Consider the following 7,995-nt stretch of genomic DNA (forward strand, 5'->3'; position numbering starts at 1 on the left):
CATAGCAAAAGAGCGGTGGCATCTACATCACCTGCTTCATTAATGCTAAATGGGTGGCAGCAATGGTGACATGGGGTAAGATCCCCAATTAATAGTGACAAGATGCTTATGGCAAGCCCTGGTGATCTGCCCTGGTGAGATCACAGTCACGAAGAGAAAACAGCTCATCAGAGGCCCAGGCTTGTCAGTAATTGGGTAGACACCATTCCAAACCTCACCTCATTAAACATCTAAAACTCAACCTGTTGGACGGGCTTTGAAGAAGCTGCAAACCAATTAGTGTTTTTTATCTTTCAGAAGCAGCCTAGCAAATGAATTTTAATTCAAACTCTGCTTAACTTCCGGGCTGAGTGTAAAAGGAGGCGTCCATGATATAAAGTGAGAAACTGTTGTGCAAGTCTCCTCTGAGTTTTAAAAGCATGATGCCCATAAAAGCTCTCGCCCTTTGCAATAATCACATTTGCAACCACCTTGACGAAAATGAAGTACTGCTGAACTTCAGGATGATTGGAGGCTCCTGAAGCCATTTCGCATCGCTCAGCCTTGAGCAGGGTGCTGAGCAGACACGCAGCTGCGCTTACACGGTGAATGGGGTAAATGGTAAGAACAGAGTCCATTTGTTGCAGTCATTCACGTCTTTGCTGCTAAAATTCAAGAATTACGAATGAGTTTGAAATAGAGACACCTGTGATTTCTAAAGATGTGGCAGAAGGAATGGATGTGGGTGCCTCTTCAAATACACCTTCTTTGATGTTTGACACTAGGGTGTTTGTTGTTGTTTTGGTTTGGGTTTTGGGGGTTTTTGTTTCGTTTTGTCCTCCCATGATGAACTTGGATTTATTTCCACAATACTTTCGTATCTCCTAAGCAGAATATATGGGAACAGCAGGAGCTTGACATTTAGCTCATTAGTTTAGAACCAAGATTCCCCACCCTGGTGCCTAAGATTACCATAATACATTCTCCCAGTTAATACCCCCCCCTTCATTGGGATCCAAAGTCAATAGGCAATGACCTTTACCTAGCTGCCTCTCATTGTGTAAATCAACTTTTAACTTTATTTATTTATTATTTATTATAATTTGTTTACCTTGTATCCCAGCTATGGCCCCCTCCCTTGTCTCTTTTCCAATCTCTTCCTCCCTCTTCTCCTCCTATGCCTTAGTCCACTGATAGGGGAGGTTCTCCTCCCCTTCTGTCTGAACCTAGCCTACTAGGTCTCAACAGGACTGGATGCATTGTCTTCCTCTGTGGTGTGGCAAGGCTGTACCCCCAGGGGGAGGTGATCAGAGAGTGTTGGTGTGATGTTCTTGTGGAATGTATAATATCTACCTGAGTTCATTCAAATGCTGATTTCTCTATCCCACTATCCGGTTTCCATCCAGACATTGCATTGTGATGTTTATTCTAAGCACCACCTGTCTCAAGTTTGTGTAAACACACCACCATTTGTTCCCTGTATTTTCAATAAGACAACCAGCCAATGCTGTGCAATGGAGAGAAAAGGGTGGGACATCGTGGTCTGGAGGGGAGGAGAAAGAAGGGAGTGGGAGGAGTCGGAGAGCAGAGATCTGCAGGAGAGGACTTGGAACCATGAGGAGAGATGAACCAGACCTAAGACATGACTAAAAGCAAGTATAATGTGGGAAATCTGACTAGGAGGAAGCTATGTGGGCTTAGAGGTTTAGGATGGAGTAACTATTGTCCATTAGCATTGTACTCTAGGTTAATTAAATAAATCCTAGTCTCTTGTGTGGTGATTTGGGTGTACAGCTAGATTAAGTATAACCACTAGTTAACTAAAAGGTAAATCAATAGTAAATATTATTACTTGACAAGAGAGCCTGCTTCTGGGTTCATGACAGCCCCTGCTCCCCTTATTAGGGAACCCACTTGGAGACTGAGTCTATGGGCTACATCTGAGCAGGGGTTTTAGGTCCTCTCCATACGTGGTCTTTGGCTGAGGTATCAGTCTCTGCAGGGCTCCCAGGGCCCAGGGTTTGTTTTTTTTTTTGTTTTTTTTTTTTTGTTTTTTTTTTGTTTTTTTTTTTTTTTGTTGTTGTTGTTGGTTTTTTGGCTCTGTTGTTCGTTCTCCTTATGGAGCTCCTGTCCCCTCCAGGTCCTTCTACTTCCCCCTTCTTTCATAAAATTTCATGCACTCTGCCCAAAGTATGGCTATGATCCTCAGCCTCTGCTTTGATACTTCGATCAGTAGAGTCTTTCACAGGCCCTCTGTGGTAGGCTCCTGGTAAATCAACTTTTAAATCCTTCCTTGGAATCCATGCGTGCATTTGTTTTTTTTGCCCGTACAAACTAAGTGAAAGTAATGTTCATGAACACGTATACATGCCAACTCTGTACCAAGACCTGTTCATGGTCTCATGCATGTTTATTCAGGACTATGAGGCACAATGGAATCACGTTACTGTCCAAGGTAACAGGACTGATGAGTGGAAATGCTAGATGGAGTCTGAGGCTTGACAATTGTTGCAATGTACTACCTTCATGTGAATAACTACTCACATTGTTTCTTCGAGCAGCGAAATAAATGATCAGTAGCGTGGTCCAAGCAATAAAGTTGGAATTGCTTCTGGGCTTCGTCCCCCTACTTACTAACTAGTTAATTCTTCATGAAGGTCCATGTATGCGTACAAGCATATCAGAATTCTGTCACTCTGGTAGGCAGGTAAAATTAATACTCTGACTGCAAAACATCTGAGTGGTTTCTTCCCATTGTAAGATGGTTGAGGCCGAGACAAGTAGAGCAAGAAATAGCAACTAGATATTCAGATATATTTTTCTGAGAACAGGTGAATTTAGGAAGATTCTGATAGCTCCATTCAAAAGCAACTCATGCATCATTCACCAGGATAGTCTAAAGTCTTTTTACATGGTAACAAGATAAAATTGTTGAACCCCCACTTTAGCACGTGAGTGACTGCACTACCCCTATTCAAAGCCATCAATTTCTAGAAAAAAAAAAAAAGATCAAAATCCAAAGCCTATTTTATGGCCTAATGGAGAAGATTATGCAAATAGATTATCCATCATCTGTGAAGAGTACTTATTAACATGAAAAATATCATGTACTTGGAGTTGTAGACCCGGCAACTATTTTAACCTAAAATCATAACTTATACAAGTTAATTGACAATAAGCTCTTTGAGGTACAAAGATGGCCTCTCACAAGCCTTTATATGTCTCTGAGAGTCTGCCATACATGATAGGCAGTCAAAACATTATGATAACTTGAATGTATTCACTAATTACTCCCTGTAAAATGTTTGAGAAGTGAGTCCTGTATTTGTGCTACATGCAAGTTGAGAGTCTTGAAGTTGCACAGTTGGAGGAAAATGCCTCTCTGCATCCGCGCTTCCTTGAAAATGTAGTTATCCTAAAATGTCTCTAGGGTTTTCTTCCTGTTCAGAAAACCTCTGTTCAGACCAGCGGCCTCTGCCCCACTACAGGGGAGATGGGACGTGAAGGTCATGCTGGCAGCTATTTTCCTTAAGGACTGAGCTAAATGTTAGCACTGCTTCAGGTAGGTTGTAGTGCGTGAGCGATTGGTAGCTTATGAAGTAATTATCCTACCATTACAAGCTACATGCTGGTCAATGAAGTGGAACCAACAAAGGAATGAAGAACGGAAAACCCCATCCTAGAATCCCTGTGGACTCCCATCAGAGTAGGAAGGGAAGCTATCATATCGTCCAGCAGAGGGAGCCAGACTTAAACGTAAACCAGGCCACAGCTTTAAAAGTTAACATTCATGGAACTGTTTGAAGAGTCTAGAAAGATAATTATTTTGATACTTAATTCTTCTGTGTGGGTCCTATATAATAAGCAAAACTGTTCATAGGATCAATTCTAATTCTCCAAATGTAAAGTTTTTTCCCTGGTGACAAATGTGCTAAAAAAAAAAAAAGCAAAAGCAAAGCAACAAATCCCTTGTTGTAGAGTTCATCAGAAGTAGAGGGATGTTTATAGAAAAGACAGGTATGTGTTTCAGCCTATGGGTATCCGAGTCTGGATTTAGAGAAATCATACAGATCTGTGGTGGTGAGTATGTAGTAGGCTTATTTATACATAGGATTGTATGATGAGGCATGTTGAAATAGGGGATCCTCTAATTCAGCACCCCTGAGGTCTTTATGAACAGCAGAATGTAGACAAAGATGTGTGCCATACTTGTGTGAAGATGGAGACAGAGTCAAGGGTGAGGCTAGGAAGTGACTGGAAGCCAGAGAGAGAGCTGTCGCTTAGCTTCCCTCATAAGCCTCAAGGAAAAAAGCCAAATGCACGCCCCTCCCCCGTACACACACACACACACACACACACACACACACACACACACCTCAACCTCCCAGCCTCCAGGATAGTGGGGCGACAAAGGCCTGCTGTTTAAACCCCTCACTGTGTAGTATCCCAGAAAACTAACACAGCGTGTTATTTCATTGTTCGGCAGCATTAAAACAGAAGTTTCTTCTTAAGCATCACCTTCAGTGTCTACTCATTTTAATACTCAAACAAAAGAAAAGGAGTTTTACTACTTCAAACAAATACAAATGCAGGGTAAATACTAGGTAACATGGATAGACGGAAATAACCGTGCACACCCACACGGCCTAACCTCTATGAAGTTTATCACTCCAGATATTTTTATGTAGTTAGATAAGCATGCATAAATTTTTTTTTTACCAAAAACATCTATTCTATAAGTACTGGTTTATTTTGCTAAATGATCCACAACTTCCACAAGACAAATTTTTATTTTTCTCATGCTCAGTCTCTAGCACAGTGCCTTTGAATGTTACAAAAAGCTTCTGGAAATTGTTTGATCAAAATGGTCATCCAATCTAAACTCCCTCTCCTCCAATGTAGCAGAATCACCCTTCTTTTTTTTTCAAATCTCACCAACTTGTTAAATAAGCTGGGCCAACTGTTTTGCAGAATGTCCCATCTTCTATATTTATCTGGTTATTTCCATGTGGTATCATTCATGTTTGCTTTTTCTCTTTTGTATCTCCAATAAATTAAAATAGAAGCAACAGCTTATGTGTTCAAGTTAAATATTTAGCTAGAACACATCACAGGTGACGGTACATGTTTCGCAGCAAACAGTTTTAAGTGTAGTCTGGTGAAGTCCTCAAAAATAGAATGCCTTTGACTCTCGTGTTATAGCAATTCTCTCTCCCTAACAGTGGGAATAGTAAAAGATGACTTCTAAGAATTCCCATTATTCAGGAAATGGACACTTTCCGAGTGTAATTATCAATTTATTTTCCATGCAGGAAGCTGTAGGACATGAAGTCCTAAACACCACATCAAAATTGTTCATTCATTTTTCCTAAAATCTTAAGAAGACTTCCTGTACCCCATCCATCTCATTAACTTCTAGCCTACCTTGTTATGCATCACTTACTCATCTGCCACGTAGTTATGAAGGACACCTGCATGAGTGTTCTGGGGAATACAGATGTGAATTGCTACCTCCTTTGGGGAACTCCTTATGTCTCAGAAAGGACACAGTATGCACACCTCAAATTTTAGGAATGGGCTCTTAAGCTCATTTAGTCATGCCTTCCCATTCCCTTGCTTGACTGAATCTCAGAAGGTCACCATGTAGCACCTCCACTCTCCTGGAAACTGAACATCTCATAATCAACCACAGGTTCGGGGATGGGGAGAAGTTAGACTCATTCCTTGGCCAAACACTTGCGCAACTCCAGAAGGTCTAAGGCCTACAATCTTCCTCCTTCATAGCTTCATCTCTAACAGTTCTCCCAATGGCTTTTCATAAACCCAGACTTGACTTTCTTTGGGTTGAAATCTACCACAGAAAACTCCCACAGATCAAGACCATCATTCTAGGCTCCATTCCCATTATACCCAAGTAGAGACATCTGAAAACATGCTTCTGTTTAAACCAGATGAGGAAAAAAACATTGGGAAGCCATGAAGAGTGTTTCTTGCAGGTATCTCCACAAATAAAGTCCAATGGACTGTAACACAGAAAAATATAAAGAAAGAAGCTATTGGCATTTCTAGGTTTTACTAAGTATCAAGACAGTAGCTGTGAAAGAAGGAACTGAAGGAGATGGGAAGTTGGAAGGTAGAATGAGACAATAAAGAAAGCGGATGATATAGGCATGGAAGAAATCTTGATACCTCTCACTCCAGAGAAAGGCAAATAAAATAGTCATAGACATTGCTAAGCCCTTGACATGGTGAAGAATCCTGGATGTCTCAGACAGTGGGCTGACCTCAGTTGAAGGCCTGGAGACTGGGAAGGGGTTTCTCTGGGTAGCGTGTAGAGAGTTGTGTCTACTTTAAAGTGTTGCTGCTGAAAGGGTGGAAGAGAGATTACATGGAACAGTTGAAAACGGTCTTGAGCTCTTTGGCTTGGCGTGATACAGACATTAAAAGTGTCTGTGGCACTATAGCTTTTTAGAGAGCAGCTTCATTTCAAGGTGTGGCAAAGAACATATAAGAGGAACCTGGATTGGCTTGTGGATTCCCACTTTCTGGATGTCCCAATAGATGCTGGATATACCCAGAACAGAATGCTTTTTTATGTATAATCCCACTTTCCCTTTGGTAGTCTTTCTCACTATTGATGCTTCCATTGGTTTCATTATGGATTCCTACCTGGTCCCTTCCCATCTAACTAATCATGAAAACTGTTGAACTCTACATCTTACGCAGTTCTGCGTGCTGCTTACTCTCCATACTGCCATCTCTTTCCTCAACACTTCTGGTAGCATCCCCACCCTTGTTCCTTCCCCAATCATTTCCTTCTCGACCACTCTCCAATACTTTTACGTCATCTCTCTACTTACATCTTTTCCCATGTTGCAAAACAATTCATGAGCAGCGCCTCTTTCTCTTCTGCAACACACATATGGCCTTTCATAATCTCACTCCTTCCTACATCTGCTGCCTTCGCCTCCACCTTTTCCTGTCGTTCTTCTAAACTATAACACTTCCTGAAGTGTGCCATTTACCTTTCTTACAAAAGAGCTTCTTACATACTGTTTTGAACCTCAAAACTACTTGTGAGAAGGAGGTATCTGCCAGAAACTGTCTATGGTTTCCCAGTATTCTTTTCTTCATCTGGCTTTAACTGTAAAACACTTTCAGATTTCTGCAAATATTTTTTGTGCTGCTTTAGAAACATTTCTTTGTATAATGAATGTCAATTTTGCAAAAGCTACTATCTAAATATGAAGTTTGTTTCCTTAAGCAGTGACTGAGGGCTTTTATGTGGGCAACTGTAAGCTCATATAAACAGCCTTTAATTATTGATATCTTATCAACTGCCACATAAAATACTATTTGAATTGGGCCTTTTGTGGGTTTATGTAAAATTTTAATAAAAATGTGAATCAAGTCCATCTGAAGAATACAACACTGGAAAAAAAATCTGACTTTTACTGCCATTCATTCTGTATCTTTTTGTATTTTCCAATTACAACTTGAATTATACTGGGTGGCATTAAATTTAGTTAGATGCATTTTTTTTCTGATTGTGCCTGAGTTTTAGTTGTGAATCTATCCATATTTTTTCACATTTCCAATAAAGGGATATTTATTACATACCTATATTAATTCAGCCCATTAAATATTAATGTAAAATGTAATTTTAAATCTTTGCACTACTGTAAGCATATAGAATAAAATAATGATAACCTATAAATGCTCAGTTTCACCTACATTAAAAACAGAATGTGAATAATATTGAGATGCCCATGTCTGTACTTGGGTATGTCTTACTTTCTGAAACTCTTCCAGAATCCCATACCCAGACTTTACTTTCTTCAGGGTATCTCTCTTTCTCTCAACCCTAGATATTGGCCTTCTTGGTCAACATGTAGGTCATTCCTTGGGAAGCTTATGCTGGCTGCCTTTGCTAAATCCACTTGCTCTTTTCTTTCCAACTTCTTAGTTGACCACCCCAGTAGAATCCAGAGGAAGCTGGATTAGCTATAGGTCCGA

This window comes from Meriones unguiculatus, chromosome 1 (assembly GCF_030254825.1).
Source record: "Meriones unguiculatus strain TT.TT164.6M chromosome 1, Bangor_MerUng_6.1, whole genome shotgun sequence".
Classification (NCBI taxonomy): domain Eukaryota; kingdom Metazoa; phylum Chordata; class Mammalia; order Rodentia; family Muridae; genus Meriones; species Meriones unguiculatus.